Source organism: Antedon bifida, chromosome 5 (genome assembly GCF_963402885.1).
Source record: "Antedon bifida chromosome 5, ecAntBifi1.1, whole genome shotgun sequence".
Classification (NCBI taxonomy): Eukaryota; Metazoa; Echinodermata; class Crinoidea; order Comatulida; family Antedonidae; genus Antedon; species Antedon bifida.
Window position 1 is genome coordinate 15,512,403 of NC_136230.1, and position 26,594 is coordinate 15,538,996.

The 26,594-nt window shown below is 32.6% G+C and overlaps 1 protein-coding gene and 1 long non-coding RNA gene across 2 annotated transcripts in view; one reads left to right on the forward strand and one right to left on the reverse strand.

Annotated features, from left to right (window-relative positions):
* LOC144842635 (uncharacterized) overlaps nt 1-26,594 on the reverse strand; it is a 298,292-nt gene that overhangs the window by 53,254 nt on the left and 218,444 nt on the right. The gene's annotated exons all lie outside the window — the stretch shown is intronic.
* On the forward strand, nt 15,563-21,128 carry LOC144842080 (uncharacterized). The gene is made up of 3 exons (XR_013612075.1): nt 15,563-15,799; nt 19,758-20,029; nt 20,486-21,128. It is a non-coding gene; the product is annotated as an uncharacterized LOC144842080 (long non-coding RNA).

The window sequence follows — 26,594 nt, forward strand, 5'->3', positions numbered from 1 at the left end:
ATATACCAATGTCTTCATGTAACTGCTGTTTTCAGTATGCTGCTATTTACGTACAGCAACACCTTCCCCGTGATTATGTTTACGATAACATGTAAAATGTATGTTAAACTATACATTGCGTCATCAGATATGTTATCTATCGGGCTGATAGTTATATAGTAAAAACAAATAAAACTAGAATATAAAAAGTAAATAATGAAAAAAGAATACACGGATAACCTCATTTCGTTAACGTCTGAACTATACTAATATTTAAATCAATTAAAGCTCATCAGTCACACATTATAGTGATTTCGGATTTGACAAAAACTGTTTCGCAAATCAACTGATTACATACCGATTATCAGGAATCTTAAATAAACAATTGTAGGAAGACTTACTGTGAGTTTTTTGTACGAGGTTAATTATGCCTATTTCAAATAACTGTTTAGCCGATTTTGTTTCTCAGTCTCACTCTGCAATCGCGAAATTTTCTTTTAATTCTAAGCTCACATAAACGGGCATTGAAATCGTTAATAAAAAACATAAGCTTATATACAGTATATTTATATTAGTTATTTATTTATTTTTTTCTCGCTTTACTTGGTTTCATCGTATCAAAAGTCCTATTCGTGGATACTATTTAAAAAATACAAACAAAGGGTTACTAGCGATGGTTTCCCTGTATTGTATAGCTTAATGTCTGTTTCTATCAAAACTATCAGATCAGCCGGCGGACGCTTTTCTTTAAATAATGTTGCTGATGACTTCTGACGTTAATGCGTCGGTCGTAAATTGGAATATTTTTTAAAATATTTTAATTTTTTTTTTAAAAAGAGGCGTATAAAAATCAATTTGCATGATTGATTTCTGTAATATAAATTGTGCATGTAAAAGCGTTGTTTCCTGTTTTCATTGTTGAGGCCGACAGATCGAACATGATGTTATACAGGCCATGATTGTTATTATACAAATATGATATGAAAATAACTATTGTTGTTATGTTGTACCATGTTGTTTTGAAGTATAATAATATATTATATTAAATGTTATACTTATATGGATTTTATAAACACACTTTAGCGTCAACAAATGACCAAATAGTCCTAGGCCTAGCAAGGCTAAAACGCCTAGGCTAGGCCTAGCCTAATACTAACAGGCCTAGGCTAGACCTAGGCCTAGTACTAGCTTGGCTGAAAGGTAAAATTTCGACAGACAATTTGAACTTATCTAGGCTAATTATGGTTTTTCCAACGATTCCACATCTTGTAGAGATGTTTCCATTAATTAATAAAAATCTTACACACGATCTAAAGCTAATTTAAATGCCTTTTTGATCTAAATTTAATACATATATCTCTCTCCAGAAAAACTAGTCATCATAGCATTAAAAGCGCCGCGAAAATAAGTGGCGCTGTTGCATTTCAAAAGCAATAGTATAAAACAATATATTATTTTTCCAAACGCGAAAATATTTGTTTTTTCGTACACGGAAAAAAGTACCATTAAACGATCGTTTAAAAGTGCGTACTATTGCACGCCATGTGACCCACATTCGTCCTATCAAATGACAGGAATTTATTTAGGTGTTATATAATACCGGTAGCCGGTTTAAATTTGAAAATTAAACCATTGTTTTAATCACACTGAACTATACGGCGCCCCTTAATAATGTTTGTAAAACTTACATTGTTTGTAAGATCCAAATTAGCACCTGCCTTGATCAAAATAGTACAAACATCTGTATGGCCATTACTTGCAGCAGCACCCAAAGGTGTTTCTCCGTCCTGAAATATTACAAACATTATGTTACAGTATTTTTCACTTCACAACAAACTATCTAATATTGCACTAAAATCAATTAGTTGTGATCATGTATAATACTTATTCAATTAAATAATATAATTTATATATGCTACACTGTTAAATTAAACAAAGTTTATTAATATTAATGCATTACATACGTAATTGCTTGCATGATATTCTTTTGGATGGTACAGTACGTTTAAACACTTAATAACTGTAGCATTTATACTTTATAAACTGTTACCAATTGTGTAAAATATGGTGGTTCTTTCTTTTTTTTTATTTAACCTTTAGTTTTTCAGATACCACCGTCCTATTGACAGTAGCAGAATCGAGTGTTTATTTCAAGCTCACATAAACCGGCAATGAAATCCTCGTTATTAACAAAAAATAGTTATGCTTATACACTACAGTATATTTAAATTGTCTACTTATTAATTTATTTATATATTGTTTTCTCTTTTTACTTGGTTAGATAAAACATGCTACTGAGAAACTGTAAACATTCTAGTTGAAATTATTTATGTTAAGTATACCCACAGATTGCACTATTTTCTGTATACTTAAATAGGTACTCTTTCCGTACATGTGTTGGGAATAGAAAATATTTCAATTCAAACATTTTCCAAAATCGACTCAATGTATTTCATTTCTTTTATGAATATGAACAGTTTGTCGTAAATGAAAGTTAAATTTAATTTGAATTGCGTGTTTATTGTAATCAACAATTGTCTGTACTTTTAGTATTAATTTGTTTAAAATTAATCTTATGAGGGTTAGTTTTATAGGAACAATAGTACTTTTTTTTATATGTTTTGGCAATTAGTGCAATTAAAGCGTAATTAATTCAGCAATCGTCATATTCTATTTGGAATACTACGTCCTGTAAAATGACTAGAATGTTCTCATGGTTGTATTGCGGCGCCTTTCCACGTATCATTTTATCGCATCCCATCCTATTATAACTATTGAAACCGAATTGAAACATTTTTAAAAATCTTTTTATGATGGTCACAAAATACCAAGACACATTAAAGGAACGCTCGTCGTCAGATATATGTAATGAGAAATATACAAACAATGATGTTGTTGTGATGTCGTGGGTGGGTGTTAGGTGTGGCGGCGTTCATTCGGGGAGGCATTGTTGGTAACGTTTTATAATAAAATAAATTCCCCTAGATATGAACAAGTACAACACCATATTTGATATTATCAAGAAGTGATAACAGTAAACAATTGTATGAAAATACTTGGTAAATAAATAGATATAGCAGTCAATGAATTATTCAACAAATACAATTGTGTTTGTATTATAATACAATATTGTGTGTATAAATATATGTTGCGGGGCGTTTATTAGAGGGTGGATGTTGCATATTACAAATATGTGTTATGGGGGAGACGGCGTTTATTCAAATAAATTCGGTAGACCTAATTGGTATATAATCAATACATTATTTAGTTTAAATCAAACACCAAATAATGAAAAGCATAAGTGAGCTGTTTCGGCATAAGGAAAACGTTTTAAACGGCTTGCAACATGGGCCAAAGCACCCCGGGTCTCAATGACGATACAGTACATGTACCAGAACGTACCAGTTCCAGAAACGGATGAAACACGAATTTAATTAAGTATGAAAGCAAAAATAACAACGGACAATGATTAAAAGTTTCCCAAAAAATTTGTGAATTAAACTAAAATTTGAACTCAATCATCACCGTGATTAGTTCGGGATATCCGCGTTAACTCACACAGTGTAACAAACATCTTAAAATACGCACATACTCTATGACCTGACAAAAGAAACTATTCATAGTGCTGAATTATGTATATTTTTACAGTAATAAGTGCGAATAACCAATCAAGTTAATAGTGTATGTTTTCTTCGCAAAAAATCCAATGTATTGTATGTGATATTTTTCTTGATAGTATAATATTCAATTTGTTGGTGGATATGATGCATTCTGAAAGTCCTTTAAAGGTTTTGTTAAAAGAAACATCAACTACGATTTAATTTTAAACAATGTTAATATATGTTTTGGTATCGGAAAATTTCATAGTTTCGATGCATTAAATATACACATTTTGAGAGCTAAAAGATGTATATTCAACTGTAACATTTCAGAGGACCCACACATTTAAAGTCATTGTTAAAAGAAATATTGAAATAGAAAAATATATTGCTTTTGAAAATTATAATATGCATGCATATAACCTAAAATGAAAAAAATTAGGAGTATAGTCTGCCTTTTAACTACTCATGATATGTATACATTTTTGCTTGATTGGTTTTGTATCTTGTTGTTGAAAACGAAAATGCGAAGGTTTGGACAGTTTTCTCACCAAGTGCGCGCGACAGGTATTACAAAGTGTTATTTGCCGATTATTACAAAGTGTGACAGGGAGTTTACAGATAGTTATTATATATGCGATGTTTTTTTTTTCAAGACAGTTTGTCAGGAATCGACTCTATTTTTGTTTTTTCTTGAGTTTCGGGATCATTAATTTGATGAGATTTAGCTTGGAGTTATCCAAGTCCAAGTAAATGACCGCGACTTTTAAACTATCTTTGGTTGATCTGATTTCTCAATGTCAAGATTAACCTTGATGGGGCAGCGTTGTTTCGAATCATGGTGCAGTTTTCGACAATACAGTTATCCTCATTACAAAGTAGACCTGAGTTGTTTCATTTAGGTATGTTATTACCGATACGTCCTTTAAATTTTAAAATTAGCACTTTGTTTTAATCACACTGAATTATATAGCACATATTAGTATTATGTTTGTAACACTTACATTTTCCTGAAGATCAAAATTAGCTCCAGCCTTGATCAAAATAGTGCAAACATCTGTCTGGGCGTTTATTGCAGCCACAAATAAAGGTGACGCTCCAGTCTGAAATATTACAAACATTATGTTATAGTATGTTTCACTCTAAACAAAGTATTGCACTGCAATCAATACGATGTGATCAATTAACAATAACGTTTTGGATTTAAGTATGCTACATTTTTAATTTAAATAAAGAATAATGTATTGTATACGTATACATTTTTCTTGCTTTTATAACTTTTATAGTACTTTATAAATGTAAAACATGTGTTTTTTTGCCTGAAATGTAAACACTTTATCCGGTAGTGCTAACTTGTCTCAGTGTAAATTATGATAAAGTGTTGACGGGAGGACGTTCTGCCGATAGAGGGCCAAAATCACGTATTTTTTTTATTTATTTATTCAATATATCGTAATCGCAGCACAATGCTGAATTAAAACAATATTAACATGATAATGTACACATCAAAAGGACAAAAAATCTAAAAAATTACAAATATAAAAATATAAAGGTACAAAATTCAAGAATCGATAAAAATATACAAAATTGAAAATAGACAAAAAGTAGCACACAAGCACGCGAGCAGAATTTGCACATGACGACCAATAAAACAAGAATCATTTGTCATTAAGGAGTTTGGCGAGAAAGGGTATAGCACTTTTTTGGCATATCTTTCGGTTCCTTCGGTTCGGTACCTTTATGCCAAATATGTATCTATATCGTTTTGAGAATGACAGAATTATTTTACTACTATACATTGGTTGGTAAATGAATACGTTTATAATCATGTCATGTTAATGAAAATAAGAAGAAATTACAATAAAGGTGGGTGATTTCCACGAAAGATAAAAAAAATATATTTTTCGGTTTGAGCACGGGGGATTAGAAATTCATTGGATTTTCTAAGGAGCATACTATGAGAACCAGAATTAATAGGAAACCACTCTTTGATGGATGTGCAAATTTTACATGATTTAATTCTTCTCGTATCAAGCGTCTAAAGATTAGTACTTTTAAGTGCGTTAAGATATGTGTCGTACTTAGGTCCCAATATAATCCGAAGCGCTCTTTTTTTAATTCGCTCAATCATGAGAGACTGTTTTATAGTAATACAACTATGCCACGCTGTTGAGGCATACTCGACAATAGGACGAACGTACCCCACATAAACGGACACCAAATCGCAAGCAGAAACTCCAAAACGCTTGAGACAATTAAGCATATATAATCTACGGCTACTATTAGAAATCATATTGCTAACAAGAGTATCCCATCTTAAATTTACTTATAGGGATACTGAGAATTTTTATTTCATGCACAAAATCCAGAAATTTATCATCTATAACTAAGTTTGGAGGATCGGGAGGGTGTTTTTTTCTAACAAACTTGCAAGGCTTTACATGTTGATGGATTGAATTTGAGAAAGTTGTGACTAGCCCAGTTATCTAGATCACAAACGTCAGAATCAACAAAAGTGGGATCGCTAGCACGACGGACCTCGACAAGGCTAATATCGTCAACATACCTAAATTTAGATGATTGGCATTTACGGCAGCATCGTTAATTATAACGTTAAAAATAATTGGTCCAAACTTGAGGGACGCCACAAGAGAGCGTTACTCATTCAGAGAGTTGGAATGGTAACGAACTCTTTGGCGTCTGTTGGTAAGAAAGTCAACTACCCAGGGCAATATTTCATTTCAAACACCAAGATCAAGATGCTTTTGGATTGCAAGCGTATGATTGACGGAATCAAAAGCCTTGGTGAAGTCAGTCGCAACTAACGTACCGACTGTGTTACGTTTGTCAGAGCCTTTATAAAGGGTATCCAACATCTCAACCAGACAATAAGTTGTTGAAGATCCCTTAATTTCAAGAACGCATGCAGGGATATTGTCCTTTACGTAGACGGCAACTCCGCCACTTACAATTGCTGTACTTGATATATAGCCATAAATAGCAAACACATAGCTGTGTAATTGCTATACTTGATATAGCCATAAATAGCACACAAATAGCTTGAAATTGCTGTACTTGATTTAGCCAAAGCAAATAAATAGCTGTGTAATTGCTATACTTGATATAGCCATAAATAGCTGTGCAATTACTATACCTCATATAGCCATAAATAGCAAAAAAATAACTGTGCAATTGCTTTACACCAGCTATAACAAACAGGCTGAAAATAGCCTTGGAATAGCTGTCCTACTGTGACATATTGGTCACTTGCCTGAAACCTCAGCACAGCGCTATATTTCAACTATACCATACCATGTCTGAATGTAGTCACAGTTAAAGCCAAATAATATAACAATTACACAATGCTACAATTAATAACTACAGAATTAGATACACTTAATACACATTGAATAGTTGACAAGTTTTGTTTTAGGGTATACACATTAGGCGATCTACATGAAGGTGGTTATATCTTGGCGGTGTACATCTGGAGTGATGTTTTTTTTAAGGGTTTGGTTCAGTTGATAGTTTAGAGATTATTAGGAGGGTTTGGTTCAGTTGATAATTGAGATTATTTAGAGGGTTAGGTTTAGTTGACAGTTCAAAAATTATGAAAAGCGGGGATTCAGTTGATACTTGAGATTATTTAGAGGGTTACCTTGAATTTTACTTTTCTAGTATTTTTTTTCAACTTCAGAGTTTTATTTTCATGCTATAGCAAAAATTATCCACCATCTTTTTTCACCTTCTAGGGAGTCACCAGACATGTTATTACACTAGGTTAAGGTTAAACTACTTAACTAATGAAAAAAAGTCTTTTTGGTTTTTATAGCAACATTTTACAACATTTTGTGTTTGACCATTTTAAGGGAAATCCTTGATTTCTATTACAAATATTTGATTTATGCACAATTAACCAGATATTATATTTAAAATTCATGCCTGTACCTGTGCTTTAACTTAAATAAAAATTATTAACCCTTTGATGTTTTCTTTAAGATAATGTATTGTATATGCATGCATTTGTTTTGCTTGTATACTATTTTTTTTAGATAGTACCGTACTTTTATACGTAGCATTTATATATTGCAAATTCGGTAAGAAATTGTGGTCCTTAATATGAAAGATGGCACTAATTCTGCTGCGAGTTATTTTGCTACAATTATCAAAGAACCTATAGATACAGTGCACTGATTGGGTAATAGAATACTGTAGTTCAATACGGTTAGTGTAATTTTAACCTTTAAGATTTTTTGTTGGAGACATTGATATACGCACTGTCATATGGAACTTTTAAAGTTAAAAAAGCCCCAAATCATAATATAGGCTATTATGATAGTGGTGTTTGCGTTTGAACTGGCAGTTACGTCTAAAAATGTATCCATGCCCCAAAATGTGTTCAGGTAACACATTTTTCTAAATTCTTAATTATTGGTTTCATTTTGCCGTTACTGGGATACGTTAAAAAAAATTCATATTCATTTAGTGTACCGTTTTCATAAAATAGTGTTGTTCTGTAGGCTACATCACAATACATACAAAAACAGAAAAATCACCATTAAAAAAGACATTCCCTAGCATGCAGTGCTCTAAATGGTAAAAAATATTACGGAATCTCTTTGTACGAGGAGTGATGGACCGCTTCCTTGAACTTAAAAAATAGTACATGCGATAGGTTGGGTCTTGTAAAATCAAATGTGTTTTCTTAGTAGAGTGATCTCTGATCAATCAAATTGAGATCTGCTAAATTATAAGTATACGTGAAGCATAATTAACAACACATTTGAGTTCCAACTTATTCTTACATGTGGTCCAGGTAAACCATGTAACAATGATAAAAGTGAGAATACTTTCAATGACAGATTTATATAAAAAAAAGACGTAGGCCTAATGGGAGGTTTAACTTCAAAATATTTAAGTCTATGCAAAAAGTAAAAACGTTGAGCATGGGCCTTTTTGATAGCCTTAGTAATAATACTTATTGCCTTGCCATTTAAAATCTTAGTGATTTATTTACAATGTCAATTCCAGAGGGGGTATTTCATATTGTAGGTGATTTACATTTTGTGTTTTAAAATGTCGAGTGTTTCACCTGCTTTGATAGAAACAATACTGTTGAGTTGAAATTGTAAACATATTAGTGTATTGGTAAACACATGATGTACTGAAAACAAAAAGTATAATTGTGCACATAATTATAGTAGGTGACATTTGTAATTGAGATCGTTTATTTGACACGACAAAGCATGTGAACACCTAAAAACGTACATAATCATATAATGTAGTACATTTTGAATGTTGACATGACATGATAAACAATAAACATGTTCAACAGATTTCAACTTAGATTTTTCTCGGGTAACTTGGATTTGGTTTTAATTACGCGGTGTATTGTTTATTTATTGCAATGCACTGTGTTCTCTCTTAGTAGTACATGGGCGGATTGCAATATAAAGACTTTGTCTTAGGCTTAGATCTAAGCCCTAAGCCCCTCGCGAAAGTCTTAGTTAAGCCTTTTAGCAAAGTCGATTGCAATATAGCGGTCTTAACTGAGACTTTATTAGTAAAGAATTTCAAACAATCAAACCAGCCTATAGTTACCGACAAATGAGGGCGCTATACCAACAAGTGCAAAGAGTAAGTTAACAATAAGGAGTAGCGACAAGCTCCTCAGTAGGACATATTGAGGCCATTTTAATGCATGAATGGACACACTGCCTATTCAATAGCGTTAATATTACGTAAATACTAGGAGATTTTAGCAAATAATTAAAAATATTGGCAACAAAATTGTATGTAATTTGATAGTAAATATTGGTTAATTAATACATGCTTAAAGTTTACAAACAAATATTTCAAAAAAATAAATTTCAAATATGTTACTATATGTAGTCTTTTTTTGGTAAAAATAGTGTAGCGCTAGGCCGCGTATGGAGAATAATGTTGGTGCGGTTGTGGACCGCTAATAGTATTGATCGTCAGGTAGGTGTGGGCCTATATAGATTTTATCTATTGTAACAATTGGTAGATAAAAATAATAATACACATGTCAATACCCCTTTTTTGTCCAACTATGCCTATGTAGCGTATGGAGTCGAGTCATTTGCTTAAAAAATGTATAACACTCACAAGGCTTTAAATATCGAATTTAATATCAAAACAATCAATTTGTTTAAAGGTTTTTGTTAAAATAATAACGAAATCATAAAGTTACTGCGAACATGATTTTAAAAAACAAAATGTAAAAACAATGCATTACTATAGAGAATCGCTGTACAAACTAAACGCGCACGCGTATAGCGTGCATGGAGCGCACAACCAGAGCCGTTCCGAAATTGCTATTTTTGTTGTTTAAAATCATGTTCGCAGTAACTTTATAATTTGTTTATTATTTTAACAAAAACCTTTAAACAAATTGATTGTTTTGATATTAAATTCGATAATTAAAGCCTTTTGAACGTTATACATTTTCAAAACAAAAGACTCAACTCCATACGCTACATGGGAATAGTTGGACACAAACAAGGCTTCTAATCCATTCAATGTCGAAACTCTCTCTATATATGGCTCTGGCGTAAGCCTGCCTGGAGGAGGCTTAGAATCTAAGACCACGGCGCTGAAATTCTAAGGCTAAGACTTCTTATTGCAATGGTCTTAAATCTAAGACCATCGTTGCTAAGGGTTTCATCTTGGGCTTAAGTCTAAGACCGCGGTTAAGACCTTTATTGCAATCGGCCCCAGGGTAACACCGTGGTTTAAAATTATATTGTTTAATAGAATAGTTTCTCGAAACATGTCACGTTTACATTTTAAGGCAATTTGCTTTTTTATTAAATGCCTCGTTATAGTCATCCTAACTCGCAAGTTTGGTGGTATTATTCATGATATTGTTTATTATAAAACATAGACCTTTGCAAAAACATTACTTACTTTATTAATGAAAAAGATAATATACATTTGAATTAGCTGTATGTGAGTGCAAATAAAACATCTAAATGAATATGTATTTACAAAAAGCTACAATTATTTTTCGAGAATTGTTGTGCAGGTAGGTGTAATTTCACATTAATGATATAATTTAAACATTATATGTTAATTAGTAACCTTAATATGGACCTTTGCCATATACGATGATTTAAAATTCAGAGAGTTTTAGTATTATAGTATTACAGTTGAACCTCCGTGAGCGGCCACCTCCCGAAAGCGGCCACCTCCCTTAACGGCCGTACTTTCAAAAAGCCCGTTTGTTCTTCTTCTAAATAGTGGACCGCCTGTAAGCAGCTATCTCACGTGAGCGGCCGCGGCAAATTTGTTTACAATACATTAGATTGTTTGTATGGTAAATTACCTCCCTGTAAGCAGCCACCCAAAAAAATCGTATTGACTTTTGACAACAAGGCCATATACATGGCTGCATTCACGTGCGCAAATTTTAGTTAATGTTTACCGACCAACCGACCGACCGACATAGTGAGCTGTAGAGTCGCGTTTTGCACGCGACTAAAAATACAATGTTGATACTTATATTGTGCATTCTATATTAGCTTTATTTCGAAGCTATTTAAAAATATCCCTGTGTTTTTTTAGATGAGATGAGAAAACTACACAGATTTTGACCAACCGAATTGTCTGAAAATCATAAATATACTAAACCATCTGATTATAAATTAAATGGAGAATATAGAGGCTAGTTGCGTTCAGAAAGCCGAAAAATATCGTGCATATTCATAATACGTGATTTTGGCCCTCTATCGGCAGAACCTCCCGTAATCGGCCACTTTTCAATTCCATAAAATAAGGCAATTAATAGGAATTGATACCTTAGTGGTTATAACAGCCCAGGACTACTTTAGTTAAGTATAGTCAACAATATGAATTCCAGAAAAGTGAGTGACCTGCTACATAACCAACACTGAATGTATAGTTTTCCAAAGAATGCTACATTGCTAAATTAAACTAAATTTAAACTCATCAAGCCCAAAGACGTTCATTTTTTTCGCAAATACTGTAGGAGCAAATGCAAGCGTGAGCAACTGAAGAAAAGATATTTAGGCCTAGTCTAGATGTCATAAGGAAGCCTATTAATTATAATTGTCACGGCTGGTCTCTTCAGAAAATAGCGAACCTACGAACCCCTCTTGCTAAGTTATCCTCGTTAACGCCCACCCTGTAACTAAATAAAATAACTAAATGAAATACACATACTCTATGACCCGTAAAAAAATGTGTATATTGTGACTCTATTCTGTGTCATACAAAATTAAGAGCGAATAACCAATAAGTAAAGGGTATTATTCTATTCTGTTCCGTTTATTCAGTAAGGCCTAAATTTCACTCAGATGTGTTACTTTTCACTATTATCACACGATTACGAAATCAGCAACAGTTGACCACATACGAATGACAATCGGTTCTTTTTAGTGGGCTGAATTATTAACAATAATTGACTTAAACGGCCACCAACTGTCAGTACTCAGTTTAATAAAAGTCCAAGTCCCGCTTGTACAGAGAACTTGACATGAACAATTTTACAAATACAATATCATTTCACTATAAATCTTTGATATGTAAATAAACAACACTGGATGTGTTTACAATTTTCATGTCACGGCAATACGATTGAGTTTCATAGGAAACAAAGTTGTAGAGATTATAATTTTCTGAAATATACTGTTTCTGTGCTGCTGCTGTGTTATCTGAGAAAGTTTATAATCTAATCACATTATGTGTTCAATAATCTCAACACAAATACCAATTGAAATGCCTTTTAAATATGTCTACTATAACCTTTTCCATCTCTTCTGAAAATTGTTTTCAATACAATCAATTGCCTGTTGTAGATACAAACAATGAAAACGCATATCCATCATTATAAGTAAGTTATCAGGGATAGTTATTGCTTCAGGTTTATGTGCGTACTTCATTTCCATCACATTGAACCCGTACGTTCTATCACTTAAACTATTAAGATTACACACCTGTTCATGTGCGCCATATTATTGCTCATATATTTTATACCAAAAAAGAAATGTTGCAAGCACGGTTAATGTATTGATTCAACATTACTTTGTTTACCAATTGGGGTTGCATATTCATGTGAAGTGATAATTGTTTTAATAAGGTCAACACTCGGGAAACCAAATTTTCAGATGTATCTCTGTATGCAATATTCTGCTACCATTAGCATAAACTGTATTGTCAACTTTATTCTTGGTTCTTAATAACAACAGGGGCTAAATTTTAACCAGAACACTGGGGTGGTAACCCCATTTCATCACAAAAGATGCCCTGTGTTCTTTATAATCCCGTTTAAAACTAGTTGTGGCGCCATGATATTCGCGACAAGGGGATATGCGAGCGAAGCGAGCATCACTTGGCTGATGGCCTGGGGACCGCCAAGGGGCCCGCGCCCCAGTATGGGTGAATCCCTCGGAAGCAACGTTCTAGCGTTATTTGAGGCCGTTTTAATCAGATTTAGAAGAGGAAACTTTTGTCACTTTTTATGGTACATGTAAATAAAATACTGTGGGCAAAATACATTGCACAAGGTCTGATGGTATGCGTGACTGTGTTTAAATAAATGCTTTCAATTTTAATTTTTTTTAATTTAAAGTTCAGTATAAGTCTATATTTATCGGCTAAATCTTATCATATAACATTTATACGAACCGCGAACGTATGATGTACCCACGCACAGTGGGCAAGAATCAACATTGTGCCAAACGTCCAAAATGGTAAATGTGACAATCTAAACTTGTTAATATTGTGTTAGGAGAAGATATCTTAAATGATATAAATCCACTAATAATTTTATGTTTGGTAAATTTTAATAGTGTCTTGTAACCATGGAAACTGTGAGAAACCATAAAATTTCACTTAAAAAGAGCAAAAAAACAACAGTTTTGATAAATTCGCTGTTATTTTTTTCTAAAAAAAAGCAATGAATTTGATACTGCATGATATTTTTTTCTGTTATTAATCATATTAGGCAGTAAAAATTTTAATTATTGCTTTATTTTGGGGTTAAAGGTCACCAAATGCACCAAATACAAAAAAATCGTATTTTTTAAATAAAACCATTAAAATAGTTTAGATTCACAAATTTACCAAAACTGTTGTTTTTACTCTTTTTAAGTGAAATTTACCAAATATAGGCCTACAATTATTAGTGGATTTATATAATTTAAGATATCTTATTCCTAATACAATATTAAAACGTTTGGATTGCCACATTTACCATCTTTGGACTTTTGACACACTTTGAATTGATTCTGGCCCACTGTGCTACGGGCCAAGAGGTATTAATTTTATTATTCTAAATTTTTTTAATCGGTAATCGTGACCCTTTATAACTTGTTGTATATGATGTACCAGCGTGCGCGATATTGGTACATGCTACGTTCTAGGCGTTTGAGTAGTAAACAACCTAATGAAAGTGACAGTGGGTCTGTTACTGCTGAAAAATTAAAAATAATCGATTTTTCCTAAGTACCACAAACCACAGAATTAACCGCGTTGCAACTGAACATTTTCTCCGACGTTGGTAACGGTAATCGCTTTTAAAAAAATACGTAATCCATACCCACAACGCAGTTCAAATTATGGAAGGCCGATGAGAGTTGGTTTGTTTACATCCTATCGCTGCCTAAAACTCTCACATGTAAGATTAAAAATTGAACTCTGACGTAAAGCTATATTATTTGTAAAATAAACATCTAGGCCTATTACCGTACCACATACAACAGAACAATGACGTATTAATAAGGGCACGTCGGCGAGAAAGTTCGTTTAACCGTTGGTTCTTCTACTCTAGGGCCTAGCTGGGCTATATAATTTCTACCGAAAACAACAGGCCTAAAAAAGGACATGCAAAACATCGTTAGCCTGGACTGGGATGGATGTAATGGTGTACTTGTAACGTAGAATCCTGGAGTCTCTCGGTATAATTCTCCCGTCCCCCTCCTCCCCCCCCCCCCCCTCCACAAAATAATAACAATCAAAATGTTATCTCTTCGGTCCACATCGTTGTTTTGCTGATCATCGTCGATTGCGCAAATAAACAGCATGCTTTGTGAGTGAGGGTTGCCTACTCTAGAGGTCAAATTGTGGTCAAAACTGCTCCGTAATAATCGGTTAGAACAAGAAATAATCGGTTAAAACACGCAATGGAGTGAGTGTTTTTAATCGGTTATTTCATTTTGCGCCGTTTCTGCTGCCCAAAAATAATCGATTAAAAAAATAATCGGTTAATAACCGAATATTCCTGCTCAGCAGAAACAGGCCCAGTGGGTAGACTTGTAAATGGTAGTTGCGAATGAATTGCCGTTTCTTACAAAGGGAGCATACGGCCTCTCGTAACTATGCATTTTGGTCCCTGGATATGTATAGCATGGCCCCCGGATGTCGACACGTGAGCTGAGCCAACTATCCATAGAGTTACTGTATAAATGTTTCTTATAAAGGGACACCGCCAGACAAGTGCGTCCTATCACTAGTAAGTAACTTGATTCACATTTTGATTCCTGTAACTTTGATACAGAACAGATATCGACGCGTGAACCGCAATGAAAATGAGTTTGTGAATTAGACGTTTTACTGTAATATTAGGCCTAAATATATATGTTACTAGAAATTAGTTTGATAAAATAAATTTTACAAAATTAGTAGGCCTAATAATTTTGTTCCCTCAGAAATGAGAATCAATAAGGCATTTAATTAAAATGCAGACCGTCTTAAAATTACTTGACATGTTTCGATAAATATATTCTCATCATCAGAACTGTAATCAAAGCCTAGAGTACTTGTATACTTACTACACAGTTGCGTTTAAATGAGTCAATAATTATCATGAGAATATATTTCTCGAAACATGACACGTAATTTTAAGATGGTCTGCATTTTAATTAAATGCCTTATGATATTATTGATTCTCACTCGTCATTTTGGTGGTATTATATGTTTATGTAATTAATCACCCGATTCTGTAGCTGTTAGTACACTCAGTGTGGAAGACTGTCGACAGTCTGCCAGAGACCTGTCTGACTGTATTAAGTACTTTTAATACACGATATCGCTGTCATTAGGTTCCTATCTAGAGACAATTTGTAACGTTATAATAATGTATTCAATATAAAATCCACTCGGCAACCAGAATAGTAGCAGGTTTATCGTATTGCCATGCAAGAATGGATAGGCGTTTTCCTCTGCTTTTTGGCCTTCTAGTCAGTTATTTAACCGTTATTAATTATACGAATTACGTAATTAGTTTAGTAGCTCATCTACCTTTTTAGCAGGGCATACTCAATATCGTAGAGGCTAGGCCTACTAGTCGAGTCAAACTGTTTCATTACCCCAAAAAAATTGCAAGAAAATGTTTTTTGATGAATTACAATAAAAAATGGTCTCAAAAAACATATATCAAAAGTTTACCAAAATCGGACTACCGCAAAGGTTCAAAATTTGACGTTAAAAAAGATGGCCGCCATTTTTTGAAAATTAGTAACCGCTTGTAGTAGACAGCTGTATTTGGTGTCAAATTGTTCAAAATATATATGTTTATATTTACACTTTTTGAACATTTTGTTAAAACATGACCGGAAATTCCATTTTGTGACCTTTGACATATATAGCATGATGTTTATATATCTACGTAACTGCAAATCACAGAGTCTTGATATTGGTGTCAAAATGTTCAGAACATACATATTTATATTTACCCTTTTTAAACATTTTGTTGAAACATGACCAGAAATTCCATTTTGTGACCTTTGACCCATATATGGCATAAAAAAATGTTCATATCTACGTAACTAAAAATCATAGAGCCTTGATATTGGTGTCAAAATGTTCAGAACATACATATTTATATTTACTGTTTTTGAACATTTTTTTCAAAAATAACCGAAAACATAAGGTTTTGACCTTTGATACTTATGGCATGAAATATTTTCACATACATTTACATGAGGCATGTTTTACGCGAATGATAATATTTTCATGCAGAGCCTGTAATCAGCTTTTACGCACTTAGACACACAGCGTGTTGAAGATTCAAACGTAGTGTTTTGTAAAAATTGTTAAATATAAAATACCTAAATTATTCCTAACTTGATTACAGATTAATATAGAGGAATCTTTATTTGTAATAACTGCCAGGTTTGTGGACGTTCAGTTTAATTGTTTGTTCCGACATACCACTCAGATTCTGCTCCTTTGTAATTTCGTCCTCGTATAAATGCCCCCCACCCACTTGGAATGGGAATATTTGATGCACATTTACATTTCGATGGAGAGTTCAGATGTTTTTATGATTCTTGTTGCCATATTTTGTAGCGAGAAGTTAAATTGTGTCATCTTTGGTTTGTACAGTATTTGGATTTTGTTCACAGTTTTTGTCTTTCGTTGGAAATTATTTGCAGAGAAAGTGGATCCGGTGTAGATTCTTCAGCAGAGCCTGTATAATGGTTGTGGTGAATGATTACTTTCAAATTTGATAATTAATTCATCTGTTGATTTGGCATCATTGTTCCCAGTTTCCCATAACTTTTGGTAGATGTTCGAATCGTGACAATTCCAACTGTGCCATAGTTTTCTCCTTTTTAGACGTTCCATCTAGATGTAATGTATGATTGGATTTGTCAAGCAGTTCTTGCGAGGATGACAACTAATCCATGTGTATTTTTGATAACGGCTCTGTCTCCAAGCTTCCAAGTTGTTAAACACCTGTAGTCTATAGCATTTCTAGCTCCAACAATATACTTTGTTGTTGTTGTTTAATAAATCCATTATTTAACTATTTTATCATTGCAATGTCCACGTTCATATTACGTCTTCATCACTCTGTTTTTTCACTTCTTCGTCATTTCTTCAAATTTGCTTGCTCAAGATTTGAGGCATGTTCAAGAAGAATTCCATTATATTTTGTTTTCATTATTGCACCACAGCTCTTATAACTTTCTCCCCCTTTAACCTCCTTCCTTTCACTTCTCCCTTGTTGTTGCTTCCAATTACTTAATTTAATCTGTAACTGTTCAGCTTTTAACTCATTGATATCATATCAGAGGCCAATGTGCTATAGATGGTTTAATTCTTCCTTTTGTTGACATTTCTTGGTGTGTATCGTGATATTTTTTCTCTTGCATCTATAATTTTTACATTATTTTCAAACTGTATAGTTACACAAGCAAGTTCCTTTGCCATTGTTTGCATTTGATTGTTTTCACTGCCATTTGCCTTTCCTTTAATCCATTTTCACATGCAATTTTTCCAGATCCTGTATGTATATTACAGGCTCTGCATAGACATCGTGTCAAAGGGAAAACCTTGTGTTTTCGAGTATTTTTGAACAAAATTTTCAAAAACAGTAAATATAAATATGTATGTTCTGAATATTTTGACACCAATATCAAGGTCTATGATTTTTAGTTACGTAGATATGAACATTTTTTTATGTCATATATGGGTCAAAGGTCACAAAATGGAATTTCTGGTCATGTTTCAACAAAATGTTTAAAAAGGGTAAATATAAATATGTATGTTCTGAACATTTTGACACCAATATCAAGACTCTGTGATTTGCAGTTACGTAGATATATAAACGTCATGCCGTATATGTCAAAGGTCACAAAATGGAATTTCCGGTCATGTTTCAACAAAATGTTCAAAAAGTGTAAATATAAACATATATATTTTGAACAATTTGACACCAAATACAGCTGTCTACTACAAGCGGTTACCGATTTTCAAAAATTGGCGGCCATCTTTTTTAACGTCAAATTTTGAACCTTTGCGGTAGTCCGATTTTGGTAAACTTTTGATATATGTTTTTTGAGACCATTTTTTATTGTAATTCATCAAAAAACATTTTCTTGCAATTTTTTTGGGGTTAGGCCCTATATTTTCATATTTTGACCCGACTATACTACACTCAAGTTAAGTATGAGTTGGCATGGTACGAGTCGACCAGGGTACAACCACTAGCCTTACTAGAAGAACATAGGCTATAGGTCTGCGGGAATGGGAAATCTGGCCTAGAAGGCATAGGCCTACAGGAATCCAGTCAAGTCGCCCCATCGCAAAGTCGCCCCATCGCAAAGTCGCCCAATACAAAGTCGCCCCATCGCATTGGGTACGCCCAAAAAAAGCCATCATATGAGCATTAAAAGGTCTCGTAGAGCCAGCGGTGTTAGCCTACTACGCATCACTACTACTACTACTACTAGCTAGGCCTAGCCTAGAGTTCATTTTAAATTAAGTAGGCCTAGGGCTCCAGTAGTAATTTCGGTCGCGTTTTCGGCCTATTTTTCAGGAAATGTGAGAGGTGAGGTGGGTTAGCCCAGCTAGGCTAACCTAACCTGTAAGTAGTATTCTAGCCCATCCATGATGGGTACGCCCGGGTTGGAATTGGTACATGTTGACCCATATCCGTATTCTTCTAGCTAGGGTGCTGGTAAACCCGTACCCATGCCATCCAACTTAGCTAACTCGTACCCAAATAATTGGTCAACTCGTACCCTGGGCTAACCCATACCTAAACCAACCCGTATGTAATATAAATATAAAATATAATAGTTAATTATATCTCAACCGTAATAGTAATATTAGTAAATAACGATTATTTTATTTACCATTACTATTACTGTTACGGTTGAGATATAATTAACTATTATATTTTATTTGGAATACCAACCGAATGAATCTTTTTAATGAATATAAATATACTTTTGATAGCATTAAACATAGGTACGGGCCAGCCCATGATGAGTACGAGCCAGCCCATGAGGGTATGAGTGAGCCAAAATGTTGGGTACGAGTTGACATGGGTACGGGTTGACCTGTATCCTTCTAGCTAATCTTACTAGGCCTAGTAGAGTAGGTCTACGCTACCAAGTCCGGCTACAATAATGGTATTCTGTTTATAGCTTTATTGATAGCTTGGTTCAAATCTGGGTTGGAACGGCTTTTTGTCATTCTAAAACAGATTTCCTTATCATAATAAAATAATATATGAATTTAACTGTAATATTGTATACATAATATTAGTAATTGCCATTGCATTTATTATTATTATTATTATATATTATACGGTTACCCCTTAATTATACTATAGTATAAAACTATAATTTCCTTGTTATATTTTACAATATTTTCTTCACAATTCAACAATTTTGTCTTTCACAGCACAAATTATCATACTGAATCATCACACACCAAGTCTCGTAAATCTCTACTGTATTTCTCCAAACTACTCCAACTACTACATGGTATTTTCTTGAGGCTAAACTACAGTACACGGTATACTGGTACTACCATCATTCCTGGCCCGTCAACCTGGACCACATTACAGTATGGTCCAACACATAAGTACAGTCATACTACTGATTTAAAATAGTGAATTACACCCTGTGGTCAAGACTTTATTTGCTCTTATGCTTATTTCCTCCAAATACAGAGTACGTAGGGCTTTCAATTTGCTTTTATACATGTTAATTTAAAAATCGTTTATGCCTATTGTTGTATCAAATTTAGACTTTAAATACTGGGATGATCACCCTAAATTTTCTTTTTCAATTAACAATTTTATATTTCACAGCTTTTTATTCATAACTGTTAAATTGCATCCCAATACATGGTACCTATTGGTATTATATCTAAAAATACAAAGGTGGCCAACACAGATAGTTTGATATATACAGTACTCTCTTATAAATAGATGTATCTCTCTAAACTACTCCAACTACCTAATTAGCATACTACTGTACACTTTGTAGACAAGAAATAAATTGTATCCACCTAGAGGACTTATGGTAGTACAGTCGATCGTCCTGTCACTGGCCCGGTCAACATAATCTACGCCTAGATTATTACAGTAATTAAAGTAATTATTACAGAGATTTTTTTTTTTTCAGAAAAGTTATGTGTAGAGAAAGCAGTACTCGTATTAAAAACTAAGCAGGTTGTACTCTTGAACGCAAACTGGCAGGATATTTTAAATATTTTTTATTGTTGAAATGATGGAATCCTAACTTCATTTTCCACGAATTGGAGACAAAGACGTATTACGATCCTTTTATTTAAATTTATTTGGATAGACCTCCATGTAAATTCATTAAAGGCTATATGATTGTTTTATATTTTAATATGTGATAGTAGAAAATCATTGTGCATAATGAGGACTAAGAATCTAATATTTACTTGCATTCTCATCTTTTTAAAATTGTATTTATAATGCTGGTAATGAGTTTACTATTGAAAAAGTCATGTTTCCACTTATCTCAAATTGTGGCACACCTCTAACCTTGTTAGAACTGACTGTGTTCTACATTATTCTGCTATATAATAGTGCTTCCACCATACTTCAACCTGGTAATTGAATAAATTTCACCGGGGTAAAATTTAAACTAATTATCATCCTTTAACATAAAGTATCCTCCTGAAACATGTATTTGTACTGTACTTCATCTAATATCCATTACTTAATACTAATTTGGGTGATTTATGTCTAACTTCAGGAATGATCTGAGGCTAGAAAAACGAATTTCTGTACATATAATTTATATAAAAAATAAACCAATGTTTTCCTAATAACTTAACCCCTAGGTTGATAACTAACAAAGAAATTATTGAAATTATGTTCTTACAATATAGGTGTACTGTATCTACATATGCATACTGCATTGAAAAGAAGAATGTTTTATAGTTATTATAGGTTATTTCCAAATATTAAAGGTCTGATATCTAACAGAAACTAAATGTTACCAAACTATGTTTTTGAAAATCTTTATGATATAATAATTATAATAATATGAACATAATATTAAATTATATTGACTATTTTTGATAATCATCATGTCCTTATAAATTCATTTATATTTATTTTGTGGTAATATAGTTCATATATTATGTATTAAATAAATTGGTAAGGCCCTATACTGTTTATATTTAAGGAAAGTTTATATACACTATTATTTTATGCCTACCAATATTAGTATTAATTGTTTATGTAACTATTTTGTCTAATTCCATTGGATTTTTGTATAGGCCAATGGCATTAATGTTTTTCTCAAAGCAAATTAGCCTAATAATGCCATATTTAGACACATAATTCATTGATTTCTGATATTCTGTACTTTTGTATGCATTACTAAAATAATAGTTATTTTATTACTTTTATAATGTATGTATAAACATTTATTCATTTTTTTTTTTACATTTTTTAATTTAAAAATTATTAAAATACCTATCTACCTTTCTGTTATTGTTACTATTATAATAATTTTTGAGGCAGATTGATTTCAATAAAAAAAATTTAAAACAATTAATTTGACTTATACTGTACTATGTTGGTTCAGAAGATGAAGTGTGTGTGGGCAGAATCTGGTGTGTTGGAGGTTGGTGATGTGAGGTGTATTTTTGTCACTTTAAGTCCTAAATTAGATGTTTTCTGAAGAAAAGAAGTAAGAGGATAGGCTTTCAAACAACTTCAAGAAGATTCACACATAAATAATTACTTCCAAATAAAATAGTATGTAACAGTGTATATTACAGTACATTGAATAAACTCGAGCGGAAAAATAACACACATAAAAAAACATTCATTTTCTTGTCGAAAAGCGCCCTCTCTAGTTTTCTATTAATTTATTAATAATTATTATTAATTAATGAGTAATATAAACATATTTTTAACATTTAATGCTTGAAGCTTATTCTACTCCTAACAAAGTTTCATACCTCCAAATTTCATCAACGTATCCAAAGCACTTCAATAAATATCACATTGAACATTAAAAATTAGGGTTATGATAGAATTTTGCTTAAAAACATATACAAAAAACATCGATAAAAAATATTTTTCGTATTCAAAAACATTTGATACTTGGTAGAAATGTTCAATATAGGTTGCTCCATCCATATTGCAAAAAATAAATAAATATCGAGCCATATCACTGATTTTTTAAATTTACGTTTTTACAAAATGTACACTTATGAAAAATCATACAACTCCAACGCATTTTTTAAACCTAATAACGATTTTGAAAAAACAACGAAAAAAAACGTTCATGAATGAAATTTTGTTTCTGTGAATAGAGCAACCTATATTGAACATATTAAAAAAGTTTCAAATGTTTTTAAATTCGAAAAGTATTTTTTATCGATGTTTTTTGTATATGTTTTTAAGCAAAATTCTATCATAACCCTAATTTTTAATGTTCAATGTGATATTTATTGAAGTGCTTTGAATACGTTCATGAAATTTGGAGGTATGAAACTTTGTTATGAGTAGAATCAGCTTCAAGCATTAAATGTTAAAAATATGTTTATATTACTCATTAATTAATAATAATTATTAATAAATTAATAGAAAACTAGAGAGGGCGCTTTTCGACAAGAAAATGAATGTTTTTTTATGTGTGTTATTTTTCCGCTCGAGTTTATTCAACGTACTGTAATATAAACTGTTACATACTATTTTATTGGGAAGTAATTATTTCTGTGTGAATCTTCTTGAAGTTGTTTGAAAGCCTATCCGCTTACTTCTTTTCTTCAGAAAACATCTAGCCTAATTTAGGTCTTAAAGTGACAAAAATACACCTCACATCACCAACACCCAACACACCAGATTCTGCCCACACACACTTCATCTCCTGAACTAACATAGTACAGTATAAGTCAAATTAATTGTTTTAAATTTTTTTTATTGAAATCAATCTGCCTCAAAAAATATTATAATAGTAACTATAACAGAAAGGTAGATAGGTATTTTAATAATTTTTAAATTTAAAAATGTAAAAAAAAATGAATAAATGTTTATACATACATTATAAAAGTAATAAAATAACTACTATTTTAGTAATGCATACACAAGTACAGAATATCAGAAATCAATGAATTATGTGTCTAAATATGGCATTATTAGGCTAATTTACTTTGAGAAAAACATTAATGCCATTGGCCTATACAAAAATTCAATGCAATTAGACAAAATAGTTACATAAACAATTAATACTAATATTGGTAGGCATAAAATAATAGTGTATTATAAACTTTCCTTAAATATAAACAGTATAGGGCCTTACCAATTTATTTAATACATAATATATGAACTATATTACCACAAAATAAATATAAATGAATTTATAAGGACATGATGATTATCAAAAATAGTCAATATAATTTAATATTATGTTCATATTATTATAATTATTATATCATAAAGATTTTCAAAAACATAGTTTGGTAACATTTAGTTTCTGTTAGATATCAGACCTTTAATATTTGGAAATAACCTATAATAACTATAAAACATTCTTCTTTTCAACGCAGTATGCATATGTAGATACAGTACACCTATATTGTAAGAACACAATTTCAATAATTTCTTTGTTAGTTATCAACCTAGGGGTTAAGTTATTAGGAAAACATTGGTTTATTTTTTATATAAATTATATGTTAACAGAAATTCGTTTTTCTAGCCTCAGATCATTCCTGAAGTTAGACATAAATCACCCAAATTAGTATTAAGTAATGGATATTAGATGAAGTACAGTACAAATACATGATGTTAAAGGATGATAATTAGTTTAAATTTTACCCCGGTGAAATTTATTCAATTACCAGGTTGAAGTATGGTGGAAGCACTATTATATAGCAGAATAATGTAGAACACAGTCAGTTCTAACAAGGTTAGAGGTGTGCCACAATTTGAGATAAGTGGAAACATGACTTTTTCAATAGTAAACTCATTACCAGCATTATAAATACAATTTTAAAAAGATGAGAATGCAAGTAAATATTAGATTCTTAGTCCTCATTATGCACAATGATTTTCTATCACATATTAAAATATAAAACAATCATATAGCCTTTAATGAATTTACATGGAGGTCTATCCAAATAAATTTAAATAAAAGGATCGTAATATGTCTTTGTCTCCAATTCGTGGAAAATGAAGTTAGGATTCCATCATTTCAACAATAAAAAATATTGAAAATATCCTGCCAGTTTGCGTTCAAGAGTACAACCTGCTTAGTTTTTAATACGAGTACTGCTTTCTTTACACATAACTTTTCTGCAAAAAAAAAAAAATCTCTGTAAATATGTATTTTAATTACTGTAATAATCTAGGCGTAGATTATGTTGACCGGGCCAGTGAGAGGACGATCGACTGTACAGTACTACCATAAGTCCTCTAGGTGGATACAACTTATTTCTTGTCTACAAAGTGTACAGTAGTATGCTAATAGTACTATTATTAGATTAGGTAGTTGGAGTAGTTTGGATATCTATTTATAAGAGAGTACTTTATATTTATAGATATAATACCAATAGGTACCATGTATTGGGATGCAATTCAACAGTTATGAATAAAAAAAACTCTGTATGCTTTTTTCTAGCTGTGAAATATAAAATTGTTAATTGAAAAAGAAAATTTAGGGTGATCATCCCAGTATTTACAGTCTAAATTTGAACGTTATGCAACAATAGGCATAAACAATTTTTAAATTAACAGGTATAAAAGCAAATTGGAAGCCCTACGTACTCTGTACGTTGGAGGAAATAAGCATAAGAGCAAATAAAGCCAAACCGTATAATATATAATAATAATATATGCAATGGCAATTACTATGTATACAATATTACAGTTAAATTCATATATTATTTTATTATGATAAGGAAATCGTGAAAGTACAATGTTTGTTTTACTTTTGTATTTTTGGCGGCGATTGCCTTCCATAAATCTGTTTTAGAATGAGGAAAAATCCAGATTTGAACCCAGCTATCAATAAAGCTATAAACAGAATAGACTATTATTGTAGCCGGACTTTAGCGTAGACCTACTCGAGGCCTAGTACGATTAGCTAGAAGGGTACAGATCAACCCGTACCCAAATTTTGGTTTACTCGTACCCAACACTTTGGCTCACTCGTACCCATCATGGGCTGGCTCGTACTAATCATGGGCTGGCCCGTACCTATGTTTAATGGCGAATGCTATTAAAAGTATGTTTATATTACATACGAATTGGTTTGGGTACGGGTTAGCCCAAGTGGGTACGAGTTGACCAATGATTTGGGTACGAGTTAGCCAAGGTGGGTTGGCATGGGTACGGGTTGACCAGCACCCTAGCTAGAATACAGATACGGGTCAACCCGTACAAATGCCAACCCGTACCCATCATGGATGGGCTAGAATACTACTTACAGGTTAGGTTAGCCTAGCTGGGCTAACCCACCTCACCTCTCACATTTCCTGAAAAATAGGCTGAAAACGCGACCAAAATTACTGGAGCCTAGGCCTACCTACTTAATTTAAAATTAACTCTAGGCCTAGGCTAGCTAGGCCTAAATAATAGTGATCCATAGTAGGCTAACACCTCTGGCTCTACGAGGCCTTTTTATGCTCATAGGATATGATAGGATAGCTTTTTTTGGGCATACCCAATGTAGGCCTATGCCTATCTAGGCCAGATTTCCCATTCTCGCAGGACTATAGCCTATGCTCTAGTAGGTGTACCCTGTCGATTCACCCCCTGGTCGACTCGTACATGCCAACTCGTACTTAACTCCCTAAACTCGTACCGTACCACCCAAATAATTGGTTGATTTGACGCTAGTAGGCCTAGCCTAGCTACGATATTCATTATGCCCTGCTAAAAAGGTAGATGAGCTACTAAACTAATTACGTAATTCGTATAATCAATAACAATAATTGACTAGCCTAGGCCTAGAAGACCTAAAAGCGGCGGAAAACACCTATCCATGATGCATGGCAATACGATAAACCTGCTACTAATACTATTCTGGTTGCCGAGTGGATTTTATATTGAATATATATTATAACGTTACAAATTGTCTATAGATATGAACCTAATGACAGCGATATCGTGTATTAAAAGTACTTAATACAGTCAGACAGGTCTCTGGCAGACTGTCGACAGTCTTCCACACTGAGTGTACTAACAGCTACAGAATCGGGTGAATTAATACACAGTGAAAGAGCTTATTTTAGTATCCTGTA